The 22,788-nt window shown below is 44.1% G+C and overlaps 1 long non-coding RNA gene across 1 annotated transcript in view; it reads left to right on the top strand.

Annotated features, from left to right (window-relative positions):
- Positions 1–4,088: 4,088 nt before the first annotated feature.
- Positions 4,089–22,788, top strand: part of LOC130611787 (uncharacterized) — a 36,552-nt gene continuing 17,852 nt past the window's right edge. Inside the window, exons 1-2 of the long non-coding RNA XR_008975315.1 lie at positions 4,089–4,444; positions 8,270–8,326. This is a non-coding gene — a long non-coding RNA (uncharacterized LOC130611787). The remainder of the gene's footprint in view (positions 4,445–8,269; positions 8,327–22,788) is intronic.

The raw sequence follows: 22,788 nt of genomic DNA, 5'->3' as shown, positions 1-22,788 counted from the left end.
ACGCAACTCAGATTAATGTTTCGTCAAAAAATAAATGCAATAACCCCTCACTTTTAGCACATTCTGAAGTTGGACAGGGTATTTAGACAGTTTGGTCACTCTTTGTATACAAACATACAGTTGATTTCATCCCTCTGAGTCCAGTCTCCTGATAGAAATCACATACCGGAGCAGGTTTATCCTTCAGGACTGCAGCCTCTGGGTGTCAACCCATGAGCTTTTTCATCTGACTTTTCTCCCTTTGTCCCTCGAAGAAGGAGTGAGAGGAGCAGCTGAGTGGTGTCTGGAAGCTGGCCAAGGTCCACCCTCTATGACAGGCTCTAAAAGTCACTCTTGAGTTATTCCCCATCTGCCAGACCTCCCCTGCATGCCCATAGCATCTCCTGGGGCTGTTAAATGGGGAGTGTCCGGTGGTTTTCCAGCTCACAGGCGGAATATGCTTTTCTGCAGTTCCAGCAGAACCTGGGAGCCCAACTCCCACTGAAACCCAATTGATTTGAGGCCTTTGAGTCACTTAAATCCTTTTGGAAAGCTGCTCTATAGCCAAAAGCTAATGTTACAGTTTAGGAGGACCAGAAATGGAACCCCACCCTTTACAGTCTTTCTTTCATTTGTCCTTTCCCATTAAGAGTTGAAGAATGGATGCGTCTGAACACCAAGAACAATGAAGATCAGAGCCAGCAGACAGCATCCCTTGGGAAATCCTCTTCTTTCTCACTGTAGTGCTTCAAATGGCCATGAGGAAGCATCGACAGGTAGGGCAGAATTTGCCATATAGTAGTGCTGGCACATGCAGTGGTGCCTGCTGCTTGCATATGGTGGAAAAATCATGATGTGTCTCCAATTCCTACGGGCAAAGAAGATGCTGTAAATAGCATGGCCAAGTTTCAAGCTCTCACAGTACAGTGGGAAGCAATCCAGCCTTTTCTGGTGTCAGGAAGGAGAGCAAAAACGCATTTTATGCATCCTACGGGGATAAGAGAAGCAAAGATGTCCCAGCTGGAGTTGTTAGCTCTGGGAGGGGCAGCCATTTGGCTCTCATTAAAAGTGGCAACATCTGAAGTACAATAGTTCCCTCTTGGATCTTGGTGAACGTGCACTGGTGGGCTCTGTCTTCCACCCTGGGAAGGACTGTTGCCACGCCAAAGTCTGTTTCAGGTCTGCGCCTTAGGGCACAGCTTACTGGTTAAACAGAATATGCGGGCAGCATCCCAAACCTCAAGTAGTTCCTCTGTCCAAAGCTTGTGCCATTCCCTATGGGCTTTTCACTTATCCAGGCTTCCCCCAGTCCTTGTCCTGACTCATGGACTGTGTTCTCCTCTCCCTGTTGCTGATGGTCCATCTGGGAGTCACCTAATAGCTTCTAGGCACAGGGCATCTTTTCTGCTCCTTTGCCAAACTCTTTGCCCTTTCAAGGCCCTAATTGCGGAGCCTAAAGGGTGTTTAAGTGCCTCATTCCCACTTAATTCGATTTGGACTGTTACCTTGCATGTCATCCTGCAGCTGAAGTTACAGGTAGGACTGATCCCTGTTTCCCTCAAAGAAACCAGTAATCCTGTGTCAGGACAGCATATATACATATTTTTATATATATATATATATATATAGCTGAGCTTGTCTGGAGGTACAGGCATTGCAGCTTTGGCATACATTGGTCCATACAGTTTTCCCTCACAGGAGGGAATAACTCTGTGGACTTGAATGCTCCACATGGTTTTTCTTTTAGGAAGGAAACTGGAAGTAGAGTGTTTTCCATTTGGACACAGGGCTCGTCTGAAAGCTAGGCCAACGCTGTGCTAAATAAATCGGCGTGCCAACCGCTTATGGGTAATTAGGCATGAAGGGAATCGGCAGTCTGCTCCCTCCGGTGTGACTCACAGACGGCATATTTGCAATGTGCCTTTTGCTTCCAGGGCTTCAGCGCTGTGGTACTCGCAAGGAAAATGGATCCCGAGCTTACAGCAGCCTTGAGGTACTCAGTAGCTCTATCACTAGGAGTACAGGGAGGAGATGTGGGGTGACAGTGTGGGGTTACGGCTTCAGTATCTGTCCATACAGCCAGGGAGGCTGAAACACTTGTTCGCTTTGAGGGCAGCTGTGGTGTTCATGTCTTACTATTTCTCTAGCGAGTTACCATCCCAGAGCCATGCCAAGGTGATGTCGCACACGCACATGCTCCTGAGGTGCACCAGTGCTGTGTCCTTTGGTTTGGCCCCTACTTCTGGTGGCAGTTCAAGCTTCTGGATGCCACGTTAAAGGATGCGCATCCCCTGCTCATCCAGCTGTGCTGCAGAAATGGTAATGAGCAACTGAGGGAGATACGGGCGTCTAAAATCACCACAACTGTTTGCTAAAGGAACATGGCTTCACCAGTTCAGAGCTTTAGGGTAATTCCTTTTAGTTATGAATAAGATGTACTACCCACTTGCTTTCAATGTCTCAGGCTCAACGAACACCTAATAGGTTTAGCTCATGGCACAGCCAACAAAAGTGTCTGAAAGATGGTGCAGAGATGGCCCAGAGATAAAATTCCAGTTTATCTGCCTCTTAGGAGCATTCCTGACTAAAGGAAAGCTTTGGGATATGAAGTGGAAATGAACCAAAGTCTTTTGGTTAGTGCATTTGGGTTCAATTAGCCTAACATGGCTGCTTCTCCAAACTGCAAGAAACTTTCTCTGGGGATTTCCAAAATCTCTTCAAGTTCAGGATGCTGCAAATAACAGCACGGCTTGTTTTTGTCATGCACTTTTGAGGCTTTTCCTTTTATGATCTTGAATGAAACCAGGAAGAGCAGGGATGTGTGAGCAATAAACTACTGGAAAAAAAACCCAAACCAAAACCACACCAAAACCCCAAACCCACTTGGTTGCACTTCGGAGCAAAGGACCCACAGTGCTTCTGAAACCTATCCACGTGAATGCAGTCCCAATGTGCACTATTAAAGTTTGCAACCTAAACTGCGTATATATTCTAAAGGTCTGGGTCGTTTGGAATCCAGAGATTTAATCTCTGTCATGGTCTGTCCTGTTCAAATCGGGACTCACAGCCTTGTGAAGTCTGGAGTTACTCAGACGCAGAGGTCACGATCGAGTTGTAACCTATTTTACAATGCAGAGCAATATTCATTATCTTAGAGGTCTTAGAGCGATAATGGTCCATTCAGTTGTAATTCTGCTTAGTGCTCCTTCCTCTGACAACGTTATGGCTTTTGTTATTTCATTATGATTCTTACAACACTTGGTGTTTTTATGAAGGCAGTGACACAGCAGCCGGGGCCAGCATAGGCTTCATTACAAAAAGGCTAAATTTCTAAGTCCTATTACGGAGGAGAATTGAGATGTGAGAGCTAAGTGTAACCTCAAGGAAAAAATTGGAAAGCGGCTGAAAAGCTCGAAATATAATGGAAAGCTTTAAAAATAACACATGCAATTTTGTAGAATTGCTTTTCTTCAGCAGCTCCTGTGAAGTCTCGGGGGGGGGGGGGGTCTGCTGGAACACTCAGACACAGCAATAGAGTAAATTGCAAATTGAAGTGCCAAAACCAGTCCGTCCTGTACAGGTCACTGAAGTAGACGCAGCTCTTGCCTGAAAGCATTTGTAATCTAAAACCCCAGCGCTATTCCCATTGAAGGTAATGACAAAACTCTCTGTGATTGCAAACGGAACAGGATTAGGCCCTAAGTAAATAAAAGGCACCTTTTTTTTTGGTCACCAGATACTCCTTACCTATGACAAATTCAAATCACTGTTGTTCAGGAATCTAGTGACCTAATTTTATCCGAAAAACTTCTTTCTGCAGCGTTCTTTCCTCACTTTCAAGCAGGTTTGGAAAGACAAGATTTGAAAGAGAATTCCCATCTGTTATTGAAGCATTTAATCATTCTTTAAAAGCCAGTGCAGTTTTATTTTCTCTGGGGAGTGAGCAGCATTAGCTGAAGCATAAAGCAAACTATACCAAGTGTAGAAAAAACTCACCCTGATGTCCTGTTTGACAAACTGACCTGCGGGTCACAACCTGAGTTTATTGATCTGTGGGGCCTTGTCTGGGTGTCGGGCATGTTTTCTGGACTTTGGTTACAGCCGCATTCCTGACTTCTGAAGAGTAGGGGGTGTGGATTTCTACTAGGAGTAACCACTGGGAAGGAAGTAATGTTCATTAAGTGTGCAGGCAGTGCAGGACTAAGCATGCTCAGTGAAAAAGCTTTTCTCCTTTGCCTGTCAAGCTCTACGTTTGAACTCATTCCAGAACGCCGGATTTACTTTTCATGAAGAAACAGTACCTGGCTGGAGTGCACTTTTCTTTCCCTCCTTAGTCACCGGAAGATTGGAAACACTGTTCTTTTGATGATCACTCTCAGTAATGCAGTGCGCCTGCATGCAAGTGCGAATCTTGCAGTGGAGAAGGAAGACAAACTTTGCTACCTGTGAAATGAAGACTTCTTAGGTCAGTAAAGGGGTGCAGAGAAACTAACTTTCCCAGCAGCTTTTGAGTTTGAACTAATGCTTTTGGTTCCTGCTCCCCTGTATCCCCTTCCCATCTTCAGCAGCGCTGAACTTTGCCAGAGTTTAGCAGCTTTCTGATTGTTCAGCCTCTCTGCTAAAGGTAAACTTGGTCGAAGTGAAAGCGTGATGAGGTTTGTGGGGAGCTGAGCTTAGTTTGTGAAAACCTGAGCTGCTGCTTAGCGGAGAGGCTCGTTCTCTTTCCTTTCCCTTTTCTTTCTTCTTTTTCAGTGGTTCCTATAAATGCAATCCTTTGCTTCCAGCGTGCGGGTATGTGCTTTAAAAGACTGCTCCCGCTTCTCTCCCCGCCCTCTCCCTTAGAGCTGAAAATGAGACTCGTTCTTGAATAATAAACTCTGTATGTTATCAAGCAAAATCTTGTGGCTTGTTCATGTGATCTTTTCCAGCCTCAGCAGAGATGGTTTGCCTTTTAATACATTCGCAGTTCTGTCTGGAAAATGAATTGCAAAACTGTGAGAGGGGTGAGAGAAAGCAATTTTTACTTGATAACAGCATGGTTTAATGTAGCAGACTATTGCGCTTTTAACTTTGTAAGTGCTCTCTACTTTTTGGGTTTGAAAGGCGTATTTCGAACTCCTGTCTCTTGAGGCTTTGAAATATTCCCAGCCTTAGGAAGGGGGGGGGGGGGAGAATAACTTTTTCTTGTGACTTAGTGCTGCCTAAAGAAGATTTTTCTGAGCATAGGCCAAATGGTCAAGAAACAAAGTGACCACTGAATAAGAAGTGAAATGGACTCAAATCATTAGAAACTGTCTGTAGTTAATGATTATTTGAAGTAGGCCAGCGGCATTTGGCAGTTTCTGGTGTTGAATTTTGTCCTGTGCTCTTCAGAATGGTTCTCCTGCTTATCAAAAGTTAGCATTTAATCCTGTAAGTGTGAAGACTCTATACAGCTTTCAGTATTTGAATTCTATGTGTGTTATAAACTTGAGATAACCAAAGGTAAAGCTATACATGCAGATGTATCAATTTGGTGTGTTGAAAAGCTCTGTATTTCTTATTTGGTTATTCTAAGCTGGAAGTTGATTTCCCATGCAAAGAATAAAGGGCATCAGGTTAGTTATGACGCATACTCCTCGTTTCAGGATTAGAAGTGCATATCTTCTCAGACTACAATAGGTTCTGCTGCTGCTGCTCACCGCTCTGCAAAAGAAAGCTCAGCATCTCTTTGCAAAGGGTGAGAACAGAGCAAAAGTGACTGGGTTACACTGGGTCTCTCGTGTGATTCCCACCGGGATTACCTGCGGCGCATACATGGAGGGACGGGGAGCAGCTAGGCCAAGCAGAAGGAATCTGCAAATGACCAAAGCTGAAGCTCTCTGATCTTTCCTTACGTTTATCCCCTGAGATCCAAGGAAGTTTTGGGTGAGAGGAGGCTGGGAAAATTTCTTTGCATTTTTCCTCTTTGATTTAGCAATCTGCAGGGGATTAAGGAGGCAGGCAGGGTTGTGCTGCAGATGGACAGAGTCTCTCCCCTCTTTGCATGCAGCACCTCCATTTCCTTAGCTGTGAAATGGGGAGGGTGACTGGGAGGGTCTTTTGTAAGGTACTTTGTGTATTTATGGAAGGAAAATGTCTTGTGCTTCCAGAGGAGTGATAAGCCCAGGCTGCAACTCTGCACATCCTGATTTGAGTTTTGAATGCTAACTTTTAGGCCCGCAGATTCAGCTGAGATCCTTTTAATGACATTAGCAAGGTAAAATATTGTCCTTATCCAGATGAGAACAACATGGCATTCCCTGTGCTATTGTTCATTTTCAGGTATACAAATCCAGCAGCTTTGCATGAATCCGCTTCACGTGCAAAATGTAATTAGGGACAGGAAATGTTTTTGGATTATTTCATTTCCGTTCCTAGGGTTGAGATTTTGCAGTTTCGACACTTGCAGAAGTTAGAAGTGGAAAACAACTCTTAAGCCATGGAGCCCAGATCGTAACAACCCTACCTGTGATGTATAAAATGGTCCATTAAATGAGTATTGGCCAGGTTTTGGCCACTAAGCTATTTAGCATCTCCCTGTCTTTGTTTTCATTCTTCACCTTCCCAGGTATTCCAGGGCAAGCCCAATACTGTTCCTTTGTTTCATTTACATCCTTCTTTATTCTTAAAACAGAGGAGGGGAATTCCATAGTTCCTGGAAATATCTGGGTCTGCCTAAGCTTTCATCTACCTCCAGAATGAAGCAAGCTGCTGCAAATGTGTGTAGCATGGTTTTCTCTTTCATTTGTGTGTTGAATCCTGGCTTTTTGAACAACTTAAATGGGGAAAAACTTCCAATGCATCTCCTCCAGGTCCCACGTGTGATCTTGCTCTCTGAAATGGAAACATATCTTCTGAAACCAGCGATAATCAACAGGCAGAGGTGAAATCTGAATAGAGAAAGCAGGAAGTGCAGGAATGGGATATGTTGTTGAGCACTAGGTTACCTTTGCTGCGAGTTTGTTCCTGTCTAGGACGTGCAGAGCAGAAGCACGATGGTCTTGGGTCTCTGGAGTGGTTAATCGTGGCAGCTTCCTTGTTTCAGTGCTTACACAGAGACACCCTGTCAAGGCCTCTTTTGAAGATGGTGGTTGCTCAGAGCGTTTTGAGTTATCAGGATGTCAAGACCCATCTGAAACACCCTGGCTAAGTCACTCAGCGAAGTAAGCCAGCTTGTGTCTGGCACTGCAGTAGAATAACAGACCCCAAATGGGTTTATCTGTAATGGGTCATTCTTGACCTAGAGATGCTAAACGTGATCTGTTCAGATAATGTACCCTTGTGCTTACTGGAATGTTCTCCAAAACTGTATCACTACGGGCAGTGAAGTAAAACAAATAGGGGATGATTTGTTTTAGAGAAAGCTACACTAGATGACATTGCTTCTCTTTTGAGGAATCACAGAGTTTGCACTACATGTGAGAAGGTGCAACTGTATTTTTTCATATCTAGCATAGAAGTGCAAGGCAGAAGCTAATAATGGTACCTCAGGCAGTAACCTGCCCTTGTGTCCTTGAGAAGAACCAAGGAACAGCAGGGCAAGTCACTGCAGGCTGTTCTGTCTAATGTTTGTTTTGAGGCAGATGATCTTGGGTCATTCTTGGGAAGATCTCGAATGTGCCTTTCTTTCCCTACTTTCCTTGACCCCAAGAGTACTGTGTGAAAGTAGCTGCAGGGAATGAGCCATGTGGGAGCTGAAAGCCCACTGTCTTTCTAAAAACATCTTTACACATTAACAGTAAAACTGATTCCCTCATCTATAAGTTCTGATGGAGGCTGCCTATCTACAAGTAACACCTTTCTACCAGTGGGGTTTTACAGATCCACTGCTCTGGAGGAATCGCATCTGGACCTGTCCCCTCGGTCACCACTTGCTGAGGTCTGTTCCTTAGCCAGTCACAGCCACAGGTGGAACTTCAGCACCCAGGGTTACTGTAGGGCCAGGGCTCTACTCTTACGAAGCGCTTAAGTAATGCGTCCTCTTCTCCACTGACCAAAGTGAAGCAAGCTCTTTCTTTTCTCTGTGTGCTGGTGGGTTCAGGTAGATGTCTGAAGATGCAAAGGTGTTCAGAGCAGAAGCAGCAAGACATGGATGATTTCTGAGGAGCACTTTTCCTCAAGCTGTTGATTTTAGTGTAATTTCTCCTAGATGTTGCAGGTACTGCCACATGCAACCATGCCTGGGATAGAGAAAAGGGACTGTAAGCAAAAGACAATCCTCCAGTGCAGCACTGGTATTAATGGTGAATTCCTCCATTTATTTTTGCAGGTAGCAGTGGAAATGAAAGCAATTCTATTTATCATATTGTTCACAGACTCCACAAATGTAAGTACAAACACGGCTGAACACTGCGCTCTGTTTCGCCATAGGTGAAAGTGTGAGTCTAATGATCAAATAAGCATTCATGTTGCGAGTGGTTTAAAACCAACCGAACAAGGAGCCTAGAGGAGACTTACATGTGCAACACTTTGTTGCTGGCTTTGCACAACATCAGGGTTCATTTGGATTTAGATCCTGTTGCACTGGGGCCAAAGTTGTCTCTGGAGAAGTGTGGGAGGGACAGAAGAGGAGAAAAGCTTTTAGCTCTGTCTATTGAGAACCCCCTGGGTAGCAATGTCAGAAACTCCTGCAGGACTGAGGTGTTGAAGTCCTATTATTAGGAGTATTGTGAGAGATTAGATCAGGCTTTAAGGCTTTCAGGAACCTGAAAACACAGGTAGGAACCCCGTGGGATCCAGGAAGTGTCTGAACAGGTTGTGTGCCTCAATCTGAGAGTTAATACTTAACTTACCGTAGGGGCATTAACAAAACCCACTGGACTTCTGCATGGATCTCCCTATGTCCCATGTCTTGGTATCACCTCATTTCAGAGGAACTGTGATTCGTAGATACTGAAGCCTGAGTTTAAGGTTCTCAATGGGTAATTTTGAATATATTACCCGTTGCTTTAAAATCACAGAGAAAGTGATGAATACAGCGCACAGTATTAGTGTCTGTTGGTGCCTCCTGGACTCGTTTCTGTGTTCACCGAAGTTCAGGGATTCTTTGTCTGAGTTCAGTTTCAGCCACTTAAGAGACTGGAAAGTGCTGCAAACTTTAAGCTGAAGTTCAGTGCAGATTCTGCTCTCTGTAGTTGGGAGTTGCAACCTGGGCCAGAACTCAGCATTTGGATCCCCTTCCTTCCTCGGCAGACATGCAAAGAAATAGGATTTTCTGCATCACTATGCAAATTCCCCAGGGAAATGGGTGCCTTTCTGAATCGCCTCTGTGTTGCTGTTGGGGTTCAGGTGGTTGAAGAAATGAGCTTTGTGTTCACAAGGCAGCAGGGACTAGGGTTTCTCCAAAGTGCCTTTGTTTGGGTATATGTAAAGCTATCAATGCATCATTCTTTCTGCTTCAGCTGTTAGAGACTCCCATCTTCTCCATTGATTTTACCCAGAATGCTTACTGCCCTTGAAGGTGTGACCTGTACCTCAGGCTAATTTATTTCTGTCATGGCTGCAGCATATTTTAGAGGGCAGCGGGGGTAGGAGAGAGAACAATGAATTCAACATGGAATATAAATCCCAAGCCTGTAGCTTTCAGACATTCCACTGCATCCCCTGCTCCATGCTCTCATTTGGCATTCTGCATGGTCTTGGATTAAGAGGGGAAAAAGAAGGGGGGGGGGAAGGCATTTGTATAACTAATCAGGTGAGCCATTCTGGGGTAATCCCTTTGGTCACACATACTGGCATGTGTATTACCATTTTGCTAGGCTTCTAAAGCATTTCCAATGACGTCCTAGTTTATGAGCCTGAATGAAAAGTCTCACCTTGATGGCCTAGAAGTGTTCTGGATCTGAGCACAGCTGCTTTAATCTGTTGAAATTTGTGTCGCGGAATGTGGATAGACAAAGACTTAGGGTTTGTGCTGAAAGCTCATTTTGGACCATAACGGTGGTGGGGCTGATGGATTCCCTTTTTTGCGTGTGTATTTTATTTTGCATCGTATTGCATGTTCTTTCCTCTTTGTTTTTTATAGACAATAACGTGAAACTGAAATGATGTGTAAGCACAAATACTAAGCTTCAGCACTGGACCCTTTTCATTATTCTATTGAAATAAGTGGGGTGTATTCTCGTGACCTGCTTGTGTAGCTGAAGTCTTCCCTGCCCCATGTGGTTCATCAGTAGCATAGGATTTCTTTAGGGCAAACATGTTGCTCCCAGTTCCCCCCCACAGAAAGGCTGAGCACTGTGTATTCAGTGGGTTGTGGGGAAATCTGTTGGAAAACCCTGGACTTAGCACCACGTCCTCGGGATGCATGCGAGCCCTGGGATACACTGTGCAGTGTTTTACAGACCCACCTCTTCCCACCTTGGATTTGTGAACGATAGCCAATGAGTCCCGTGAAACTGGAAGAAGCACCAAGAGGCGAACCCTGGCTCTCCAATATGATGCTACTGAATGGTTTCATAGACTGACTGTTTGGACTCTGCAGTTCAGACCAAAGTTTGGTGTTCAGGTCTGAGTTGATTTTGTCCTCTTGCAGAGGAGAGGCAGCTTTAAGGAGCTATATCAGAACACGAGCTTCACATAAAGCACAGTTACTGCCTTCCTAGGAAATTTAGGGCTCATACTTCAGCGCTTTTGACGCAGGAGTACCTGGCCTGGGGTTGCTGCTGTGGGTCAGGGCAGTGAGGCCAGCTGGGTAGGTCAGGCTTCAGAGGAATGCAGAGGGCTCTGGAGTTGAAGTGTATGAGATTTCCAGGTGATTTGCTGGGAGCTGCTGCCACAGAAAGCTCTAAATTAGCCTGGGATGGCTGAATGCAGTGAAACTTACACCGGTCTGGTCCGAATTCGAAGCTTATAGTTAAGTCTTGTTACTTGCTGTGTGATTTGGGTTCTAAGTGGGTCCATGTCACACAGCCGTAAATGTTGTTCTTCCCCCAAATGTTTTCTGCACTGAATCACTCGGAAGCATTTCTGTAGCACCTACTGCTGTAGAGACAAGAAGAACTGGGACAGGAGGTATCAATTCAAAGGAGAGCTGTGAATATAAAGAAGGTTTATGATTTGTGCAGGGGGCAGAGGGATGCTGTGCCATAGGAAATGAAATGATCCTTTGGCATAAAGTGTATCTTTTCGCACCTCCGCTTCTTGCACTGTGGCAAACACGTATATATATGACCTCCGCCAACGTGCTGGTTATTACTCACGGAACAAAGCAGCCAGGGCTGGGCATTCAAGCATGGAGGCTCCTTGTATCTTGGCATCTTTGTGTTTATAGGTCTCACTCTTTTTACTTTGCCCCTAATAGCAATAAAATAAAACAAGATCCGGTCTTTTCATAGCATCGCCACTCTCCTAAAACAGAGGGAGGGAGGAAAAGAAAGCAGTTCCAGCACAGAAGAGACCCTGTGCTCCTATAAATGACTTTTTGGGCCTCCAAGATAAAACTGGGAGAGAAAGGGGAAAAATACAAGTGCTTAACTGCAGTATGGTGCTGCAGCCATCCTGTGACTGAGCACAATACCTTGGGGTCTGATTTCTTAATAGCCCAGGGTGCCTGATCCATACTGGTTTGTCGCCAGTGGAATAAGGAAAGGAAAATCAGATGCTGGGTGGGAAGATGACTATGGTTTTTGGTTCACTATGAGCCTGTGATGTGCTGGCATCATTTTGGAGTCTGTCACCAGGCAGTGATGAAGCTCTGCTTGCTGTCTTCTCTGAGCCACTGGTGTTGGCAGCGCCTTCCTGAGGAGCTGCTTTGCAGTAGGAATTCTCCTCCTCTGGTTTTAGAAACCCCTCAGACCATCAGCACTGAAGCCATGTATGAATCCAGTTCATTTCCTTCATGTCTGCTTGCTGCTCTAGAGGTCTTGTGATGTTTCACCCTTTAATATCTGTCCTAAAAGGGTATTTGTGTGCCCAGTTTAACCCCAGAGGCAGCCTCTTGTCAGAAATGAGTCACAGGGCTAATGGCAGAGAGGACAAGCATGTCAAAGAAATACTGCAGATAAGATGCATAAGGTGTAGTGGGATATTTTAGGAGTGAAAAGCATCCCAGAAATGCAACTTGGTGGTTATTATTTAATATCTTATAAACCAAAAACATCAGTCAAATTTTCCAGCGTGCAAATGAAGGAAAAGTACCTAAAGCTGTGTCAGCGAGAGATGCTTTGCAACATAATTTTATATATGAGAAGACCTCTCATATGCTTCCCAGATGTACAATCCCATATGTCTGTTCTGTTAGGCTGATTACGGAATACATGCATTTATAGCTGAGAGCAAAGGGAGAATTGATTTCTTTCTAGCGTGGTGTGGATATCACTGTGTTCAAGATAATTAAACATTAGAACTGCAATACTCACACACAGGTCCGCCCTGGTGTTTTGGTGTGGGAGACCATGGATGGAGCTATTGGTTTTAGTACTGCATATGTGAGAATGTGTTTCTTGTGATGCTACGCAGCTTAAGGTTTTCATTTGTCATACCTGATGCTGCAGGTATGTGTGCGAATAACTTGACTCACAAGAGTAGTCCAAAGAGGATACTTACTGCTTACGTGCAGGAGCTGTATGGATCTGAATCCCAGCAGATCCCGGCCTAAGTGTAATATGACTTGTGTGTTTAATACAATTGCTCCGGAGAGCTCACTGTTTGAACTGACAAGACAAAGGGAGTATTATTACACATTTAGATGTAAAGAACTGTGGGCTTGTCTACCCTGGAACAGTCAGAAGTTAATTCGTATTAAACTAATGATGCATACATAAAATGCATTAGTTAAACTGCACTGAACCCCTTTGTGGTCACTCTTGTTCCTGGTGAAAGTGTTTTCCTTTCATTTAAACTTGATTCGCTTCCAAACTAAATTTAGTGCAACCTCATTAAAGCCACTTTGGTTGTGAAGTAACAAGCCTATACAGGGATTTAAATGGTGCTCAAGTAACTTACCTCAAAAATTGATATGATTTCAGGTTTTTTGAGTGCTCTGTTATATGTTACATGCTTTGTCCAGACTCCACTTTGGGTACTATCACTTGCTTCTAGTAGTAGTTGGATTTTTTTGTCTTTCAGACTAAGCTTCAAGATAAGGTGCTAATTTCAGCTTTCATAAAATAAAGGCATGATTTGGTGCAGAGAAGACCTTTGGGAATATTAACCCCAAGGGTGTCAATATCTGAATTCAAGTAATTTGAGACTAATTTTAAGAGTGTACTTGCTTTTGGATGTTGGTGTTTGTAAGTGCTGAAGATTGTTCAGTACCCCGGAGGGAGTGATGGATATTGGATTTTACTCAGTATCCTAACTGGAAATCTAATCTCTGTAAACTCGAGCTTGTGGCTTACCACTGAATTATTCCACACGTAGAGGGAAAATAGCTTGGCTGAGTGATGTTTGTGCTTATGATGAAATTCAGTTAGGCATTGGTTTGAACATGGCCAAGTCCAGCTGAATCTCCCAAAAGTGAGCACACGCAGGGAGCTGAGTCCAGAGCATGGGGAAGTTCAGGCTAAAAACAGGAAAAATGGAGCACATTCCATGGCTTAACATGTAAGCAAACTATTCCATGCAGTACAGAGGCTTTAGGCTGCCAAAAGTGGGTACCTGCAGCTTCTTTCTGTTAACACACGTCTTGAGCTTTAGAGGCAGCACGGACCCCATGAATCTGAACTAGCAGGCAGCAGCAAAGAGTGAAGGCACACAGGACATGGTGATGAGTGTTCCTTGCAAGTCCGTGTAACGGATATCTAAAGTTTTGCTCCTACTACTGCATTTAGAAATGCAGGTATTTGACAGACCTGTGATGGGTAGAGTTATAACAATTTTATATAGATTGGGACCAAGAAAAACAGAACTCTGTTGGGTTTCATTTCCACTTGTGTTGCTGGCTTCCTCTAAGCTGGAGGGGCAAGTAATTGAAGAGCTCAGTGTGTCTCTGAGTTTCTTCACCTGTCAGTTGGGGGAATTACTTCACAGGGGGACTGGAAGTATCATTATAATGATAGTTGCAATATGCTTTCATATGCTAGGTAGAAGAGCGGGAGCGTTAACATGTACAAGAGAGAAAGAGAAAAGTAGGTTAGCCTGTCTGAGCTTGTCATGCTTCTACTGTGTCAGCAAACTCAGGGAGACAAGAGAAGGAGAGGAAGAGAGATCAAAAGAATAGATTAAATTAAAAGTAAACAGGCAAAGTTAAACTTAAAGTGGCAAGTAAGGAGTTGCACAGGACCTGTTCTGTGCCTAACTGCGTTGACTTGGTCCTTCATGTGCCAAGCTCTTTGTCATCAGCAGTTCACCACCAAAAATCACAAGGCAATCCCAGTGTCTGTGTGTGGTTTTGGGCTCCCCTCAGCTCTTAGCTGGCCATGCTGAGGCTGCTCTGTATGTGAACAAAGGCCTTTTGAGGAAAGGCAGGGATTACTCCCTGATGGTGGGGAAAGCCAGGATGCATCTCCCTGGACTGATGTGGGACCTGGATCTTGGAGACCTTCACTTTGAGTAGGACTGTTTTTTGTGGCACATTAGGATGTGATGTACAGCTGCTCTGTATTGCAGCGGTGATGGCAGCAATAAGCAACGTGGTTTGCAGCACCAAGTCCTTGGCATTGGCAGTGGCATTGGCACGTGCTTAGGGAAAAACTGTGTAAAAGTGGGGTTTAAATCTCCTCTCGGCTCTTGGCTATCTGTACTTTAGGGACTGCCCAAAGCACGTGCTGCATCTGGTGTGATGTGCAAGGCTAATGTAGAACCTTATATATGGACATGAGAGAGTTAATTTACCTTGCTGTGCTTGCAGTGAAGGCTGCTAGTTGCACAAAGCAGCAGCACTGGGAACCTCTCAGAGCCTGCACTCTTTTCCTCCTTCTTTGGTGCAGGGGGAGTAAAAAGTCTCTATGTGGGATAGCTGTTTCCTCTGAGCTTTGTCAACACGTTCACACTAGGTTGGGCTTCTGCACAAACGTTTCCCTCTGCTTCAAAAGTCCATGTGTGAGGAAGGCAGCTCTGTAATGTGGTGCTGTTGTGCATCATGTTGCAGTAGCTCAAAACATGGTGCTGTCTCCTGTTGGAGGGCAGATCGGACTGACTGATTTGCAGCCTCCCCATTTGTGCTCTTACAATATGGATTCAGTTTTGGAAGTGGTGAATGTGTGGTGTTGCTGCTGTTTGGCATCTTTCAATGACACAGGCCACTTAAGTGCTCTCTCAGCTTTTTGGACACAAGGAAGAGACGTGATCTTTCCTTTTATGTCCTTTCCTCACCCTGTTTGTTTTCAAGGCACGCTCTCTTGGGTGGTTAAGATGACCAGGCATAGTTCTGAACTGTATCTCTATTCTATTTAGTACAATCTATTCTGTCTGATCGTGAAGTAGGCCAAGCAATCTTCATATGCAAATTTTCCTTATAAAGGAGACTTAAGAAAAACAGAAAGCATGTAGGGGAAAATTCTTGACAGTCAATATATGAAGGGGTTAGTTATATTTTTACAGCATTATAGGTCAAACGCTCAGCTGCTGAAAGCAGTCAACCCAGCTGTAATCTTCTTTAACTGTATCCAGTCAGAAAAGAGGAAAAATTGTTTTTCTGCCTTTGAAGAATGGAAGTATCTTTTTCCATATCCACTTCTACCTGTTCTACTGTAACAGACTCTGGACCCACTCAGCGAAATCATCACAAGCAAAGTTTGATGGAAACAAATTGCACCAGAAAGTTAATCCTAAAACTGCCTTTTGCATCTTCAGCAGCTGGGTAGGATTTGAAGGAAAAGTGCTCAATTTGCATCCTAAGCCTCCTCAGCCTGCCTTATCTGCGGCAGAGCTGGACTGCTTGGAACCATGGGCTATGAGCTATAATCTTATTTTTACACACGGTCAGACTGTTTTACTGTGTGTCATCTGAAATGCACCCTTCCTTTGTGAAAGCCACCAGTAACCACAAGCTTCCGCTCCAGTGCTGGAGAACAGTAAGTTTTCAAACGGACTGCTGAGTAAATAAGAGTGGAAGGAACATGGCAGGAACCTCTGGGAAAACAAAGGGGAAGATGGCATCTGTCAGAGACCTTATTAACGTAAGTGCCTATTCCCAGCCAAGTGAAGTGAAAAACACCTATGCTGGGATAACACAACCCAAATGCAGGAAAGCCAGCCACTTTAAGTGTGGAGGGCAGGACCTGAAGCCCACACATCTCAAAGACATTAGGAACAGAGCATGGAAAGCGTCATTTGCTTTGTGATCTGCAGAATCCTGCAGTGTGGGGGAGAGGAAGAGGGCAGTGGAAACCTCAAGCTGCCTTACAGCAGTTTGTGTGGCACTGGCAAAGAAATGGGGTATGGAAAGGTTTTAATGCAAAATCGAGCCACTTGGATGCATAGTAGCAAGAACATCTTGGTCATAATTTAGTAGACTTGTGTAGTGGTGGTGTTGAGGATCTGGATAAGTTCTGTAGAGAGATACAGTGATGAAGTAATGGGATGGTCTCCATCTTTCAAAACTTGCCATCTGCAGAAGGAGGTTATTTCACCCAAGAAAATGTTTTGGAAGGCATGGGGCTTCGAGTCATCCAAGTGCCTGAGGATTTTGATTACTAGTTCTCTACGTTAGAATCAAACGACCTGATGAAGCTGATCATCATCTTTGATGCCAGTGAAATAAGGAGATTACATTGCACAAATGCTCTCTTGCTGACATCTTCTTGCCCAGTATGGTGATACTTGTACTATAGCAGCATAAAGAGCTGAAGTGCTATTCTTGGTGGTACTGTACAGATACGTGGGGTGTTGTATAACAGATCTCGTGTTAGTCCCTTTTATTTTTGTCCTAGTCATCATAAATAACAATCTAAATCATGCAAAATGAAGAGGAACTTGAGAAGAAGGTTATCCTGAGAAAAGGGCTCGGGGGAGATAAAGGTGACACATCACTTGATACAAACCAGATGATTAATGGTGAGGTTTGTAACTCCTACTTTGAAATGTTAGCATTTAATGCAAATGTGAGCTACATCACAGAGGAGAATATTTTGGCTTCTAATTCAGAACTGTATATGGCAAGTCAGTAGTACCTATTGTATAGAAGAAAATTGGAGTTATTGAGACACCCTCCCAGCCTCTTTATTTCATGAAGGCATTCATTATAATGTGCTTAGTTGGTTGATTGTTAGTGATGCCATAAAATAGAGGCTATACTTGGTGTTTACAGACTTCTGCTAGTTTGGGTGATTCCCTGATTATGCTGTATGTCTGCTTCCCCTTTGTACCATCTTGTGAGGATGTCACACCATCATCAGTTGAACAGCCCGGTTCTTGTTCCTCTTCAAAGACTTTGTTCTCTTCTGTGCTTTTGTGCAAACCAAATGGCAGCCACTTTCCATTTTACTAGTGGTACCTAAACAGTAAGGAAGGCTGGCCACTAGCCAATTCATTTAAGTCTCTAGAATAATAGTTTGCTCTCTAATGAATAGTCTGGCTTTAAATCTCTCCATTCAATTGTGGTGGCACTCCTGAAGTTGACAGGTACTTATAAGACACTGAGGAAAGGTCATTTGTTGGGTGTTAGTTCCATTGATCTGTGCAGAGAACCTTCTAGTCATTCCTCTCTGCTCTTGGAAGGAAACAAACAAAAGGGACAAAAAAAATCAGGCAGAAAATTAATCGATTTTCTCATATTTGCTTCAGAAGTCACAAATAATCCATTCCTGGTAAGCAGTTTCCTTCTTTTCTGCCACTAAGCCTTGGTCTATCCAACATGAATGTATTGGTGGCCCATTACTTGTGTTGGTAGTGCAGCAGCTGAATCTGAGGCTCTGTCAGTTCAGTTTTGTACGCATATCCAGAAGGAATCGCTTTCTGGCCCTATGAGCTTGTAATGCCGGTAGCCCTGAGACAACAAAGCAAATGGGGAAGGATGGATTGGTTTTCTGTTGTACAGATGGGGAAGGATTTGATGATTTGCCCAGCCTCACACAGGGAGTCTGTACCAGAACAAAATAACTCATGGGCTAAGGCAGCGTCGTAACTGTAGGACGACCTGAATGTCTCCACGTTGGTTCTTCTCTATGTATCCTAGAGACATATACAGGTGTGTTGCTTGATAACACTGTCTCCATGGACACTTGTGAGTAAATGATTTCCTATTTGTATGTCTGGCAAATGTAATGCAATTCAGCTTCACAGTTAGCATCGTCTTATTCTGAGCAGGGAAACTGAGGCAAGCAGCAAAGGAAGGTTTTGCCCCAGACATCAGGTATATGTGCTCATCTTGGACTGCAATCTAGGTGCTCCTTGGGACTAGCTTGCAGTGAGTTGGAGTAACTCTGCTGTTACTAGATTTATTGCTTACTTCATCCTTTTCCCCCTGTACCAATAAATCAAATGCTACCATTTTCTTCCTGAAGCTGGCACTTAATGAACTTAAAAGCAATCTGAGGAAGGAGTCCTGTAGTATAAAACTGGCTGTGCTAATGCCCTGTTTCATTTACAAAAGAAAAGCAAGAGCAGTGGCAAAGTCATTTTTGCTCTAACTGATTTACTTTAGACTGCAGCCACACGCAGGAGCTGCCAGTCACATATTTCAAGACCTGGCTTCTTGATGCCCAGGAGAATAAAGCCTGGAATGACTTGGACATTCCTTTAACCATGCTGGCGGGGAGCTCCACGGATCAGGCTTTGCAGGGGTGAGAATGGTGGTACAGGAGAAGACGTGGGAAGGAGAAGGGGACAGTTTTGACGCTGTAGGGTGAAAGCTAAGCCTAAATTAAGAGGGAGGAGGAAGCAACTGGAATAAGGGCGTGCATGGGCTTGCAGGTGAGGCTGGGAAGTTTGAACCTGGAGAATAACGCAGGGGGAAAGTCAGTGAAGCAAGGAGTGCTGTGGTCAGAGTGGACCATGAAATGAATGGGAACATTTCCCACTGCAGATAAGAGCAGAGCATGCCCGAGGTGAAGAGTTCTCAGCCCAGGGAAGTTATTATGTGTCTGAATTCCTGTCAGCTGGCCTGAGGACATTGTTAAGAGAGGAATGAGGTAAAGTGTGGACCCCCACTATGACTTGACTGAGTGATATTTAATATTTAAGCCTTTTAAAGTGGAGAGAGCTGTTTAGGGAGCACCTTTTAAAGAGGAAGGAACACAATTCCTATTGATGAACTGTGTGCATTCTACATCATTTTTGTTCAAAATGATACTAGCAAATTAGCTTAGTCTGAAAAGAAGCTTTGGAGAATTGATGCTTTCCAGTTGCTTCACAAGTCCTAATTACTCCTTCTCTCTCCCCTTTTTACCCAGTGTGTTTTTCCCTCTTGCTTTGGTTTGGTTGCAGCCAGGGAATGGCAGAATGCACGGCTCTCAGGTGGTGCAGTGTGAAGCTGCTCAAAAGCAAACCAATACCTGCAGCAGTTTTAATTCCTAGAGGACAAAGCATTCGGTGTTATCCCTGTTTGACAGAGGGAAGTGAAGGACTGGGGAAAGGAAGTGACTTGTCACCCGGCAAAATGATAGTGTAACTGAAAATGCAATCAAGGTCTCTTGGTGGCGAGAAATTGGTCAGACGGCAGCATTTTCTCCAGGGAACAGAATGGAAAGTCTGCTTCAGAAATTGCTCATTTTAGACATCAGACAGTACTGGGAACTGGAGGTTATTTTGTAAGGAAGCAAAGCCCTAGTCCAGAGATGACTGAAGCCGCTGAATTGTTTCCATTGCTTTCTGTGGGAGCAAATCTTTGTTTAACAGTGGTTGGTAACAAGCAAGATAACACCTGATGAACTGTTTCCCATCTCAGTCCTCAGGCTCTGCAGTAAATACTGCTCTTCACTTAGAGCATGGTCAGCTGCTGGATTTTCCATGGTCAAGTGAGTTCTGTCTGAAGGAGGAGGGAAGAAGAAATGGAGGCGAGTGCAAATTGCAGCAACAGGCAGCAAAGAAGTGGAAGAAAGAGGAAGCAGAGTGTATTTACTTCTCACCTGCTCCAAATTACCCTGCATCAGAATGTGGTGAGGAGGAGGAGGAGGAGTGGTGGGGACAGGAGGTTGTGCAGCCAGCACGCTGGGGAACAAAAGGCTTTTCTGGCTCAAAATGCCATGCACCAAGGTGGAAGCCCTGCTGCAGCTCTCTGTCTCGGGGCTTTGGTTACACCAGACACATGCGCACTATGGAAAGGTTCAGAAAAGGCTGCCCCAGAGATGTTTCTCTCCCTAACGACACTCAGGCTGCGTCCTGCCATTGCTGGTCAGCGTTTTGCTTGCAGGCTAATGTTACAGTTGTACCAGAACTCGTTCCATATTGGCTTTTGATCCTGGGAGAACGGGAAAAATCTGGTCAATGCGGTTCTCATTAGCCAAAAAAGCTGTAACATGCTGGAGTCATTAGTAGTTTGTTGATTGAGTTAACCATGCAAGGCGGGCTGCAATTGATCATCTGCATTCTCATTAAATATGCCATAGTCCAGGAGAGTTTGTTATGAAACTAGTTGGAGTACATGAGGAGTCTTGCTTGCAGCCAAGAGCGCCACTTTATATCTTTCGGTTTAAATCTCAACCTATGTAATTAATATCAGAGATGGGACTGAGGTGTAACATAAAAACAGCCTTTCACTAAAGTCTTACTACGCAGGGTCTTGTTTCAGCTCAACATGGAGAGAGAGAGATTGGGGCTGAAACTTGAATCCCAATCTAAACTTAGTGCTGCAAGAGGCAAGGGAAGTGGTGAGGGTCTGTGGCTAGAGGATTTCCATTTGGAACTAAGTAGGTATTTGAAGGAAGGAAGCATTGCTGTGCTTCATTTAAAGATAATGAGGCATAATAAACCCTAACCAAAAGTCAAATTCACTTTGTCTTTGCATTGTTCTTAAGACAGTCAATATCTTAGAAAGATAGATATAGAGAGAGGTGACAGAATTTCGTTTTCAATAAATGGGTGAGCAGGAGTTGCTGAAGAGTGTTACCTTGAAAATATATCGTGATCACTTTAAACCTTGTCTATGTCTTTCAGCTTTTGAAATGCTGAAGATCACATCTTGAGGGAATTTGTTAGAGCCTTTGAAGTATTTTTATGTTAGGCCCCTATGGCAGAAGATTGTACAGATCAAGAAAGTCCCGAGTAGATTTATTCACAGAAAATGCATTTAAATTACCCAGTTATACGGGCACACATTCTTCATTTATAGCCTGGTGTCTGGTCTCTGAAATCCTCCCAAGAATTGAGGTCATGGAATCTGAAAACGAGCTTCTGTACACCATACTTCTGGCCTTTCAGATGTAATGTAGTCTGTACTGTGTGGTAAATTGGACACAATTCAGAGAAGAGCAACAAAAACAATTAAGGGAATAGAGGAACTGACTTACATGGGAAGATTAAAGGCATTACAAATTTGTGGCTTGGTGAAGTCAAGACTACTGCAAGTTATTGGAAGTTTCTGGAGAGAGGAATGCAGCTTCAAAATCCCCGTTCTTGTCTAAACCTGTTTTTGTTTGTGTGTTTGTTTTAAAGCAAAACCTTTTTAGAGCAATATCCTCCTCTGGTGTAACTTACCACAGTTCCAGTGAAAACAATGGGGCAAAGGGATCTGTGCCGAATGAGACTGTCTGAAAACGCAGCCCTTGTGCTTTTAAAAACAGGCAACAGCAGGAGTGGGATCAGTAGTTTGGTGGTGTAAATCCTGGAAGTTAATTCCTGGTATATTCAGAGTACAGAATGCATAAATGAAAAGGATATTTGGACATCTTCCTTCTGTAGAACCTCTGCCTTTGCTGATGCTGTTCTGGGGCAAGAGTGGTAAGGAGCGGAGCTGGTACTAGAAAGCTTAAAATTGAGTTTAATGCTTGAGCTCAATATTGGCAAAAAGATGGACTGACAGGACCCTCTGTTAAATTTTGATTCACATGCTCTCACAGAAATACAGGGAGCTTTTAAGTCAGTAAAGTCTAACATAGTCCCAGAAAATGGAGGGACATAGCCGCAGAGAATGGAGGGACAGAGAAGCTGCAGGTGTAATCCACCAGTGAATGTATACGACGTGCCTCCTTCTGTGCACCGTTTGCACAGAGGAGCAGTCTATAAATACCCCAATTAGTGAGTGCAGCTAGTTGAAGTAGAGTATAGCAGCTCATGTTTTCAGCCCTAGAAACCCTTAGTTCTGTCCTTGCTGAGTTGATCAAGATGGTGGCCACTTTGCAGACACAAGGAGCGGATTGTTCCCGATGGTCCATGGGGATTGAATTACAGTGAGACTGAGCAATTAAAACCGTGGGCTGACTCTTAGGAAAATTAAGTGTGAAGCTCATTGTGCTGTGAAATAGTCTCAGAAGGGAAGTGATGGAGGCCCTGTTGCTTGGGATGTGGTACTTTCCATAAGGATGGAGTGTTAATTGAAGCATTATGGCCAAATTTTAACAGTGAAGTTAATTTCTGGCTCCATTGCATGCTCCTTGTTCCAGCTGGGGAGGGAGTTGTTCTGTCCCAGGGCTTAAGTGCAGTGGGACTTGGCTGCACATGATGTTCAGGAGCTCACACCTTTCACATAAGTGATTGCTTTTATGAGATAGATGAAGTTGCCAGGAGCAGAAGACGGGAGTGTGGTAGCTTCTGGATGGAAGTTGTTACAGATATTAGTTTCCATTTTAACTTACGTGTGATCTTCACTGAGGATGAAAGTGGCCAAAGCTCTAAAACATAAATAGGACTAATTTGCAGTCTTTCCAGTTGCACCAAAAAAAAAGCAAAAGCCCTAAAAAGGAGTCACCTGTGGAGACTGTGCTGCTCTGTTGCCTTCATCCTGATTTCTCTGGGTCAGGGTGGGACACA

Source organism: Pezoporus wallicus, unplaced genomic scaffold (genome assembly GCF_028554395.1).
Source record: "Pezoporus wallicus isolate ANWC-B61680 ecotype Strahan unplaced genomic scaffold, APGP_CSIRO_Pwel_v1 contig_11829, whole genome shotgun sequence".
Taxonomy (NCBI): domain Eukaryota; kingdom Metazoa; phylum Chordata; class Aves; order Psittaciformes; family Psittacidae; genus Pezoporus; species Pezoporus wallicus.
This window is presented reverse-complemented; position numbering and strand designations above follow the sequence as displayed.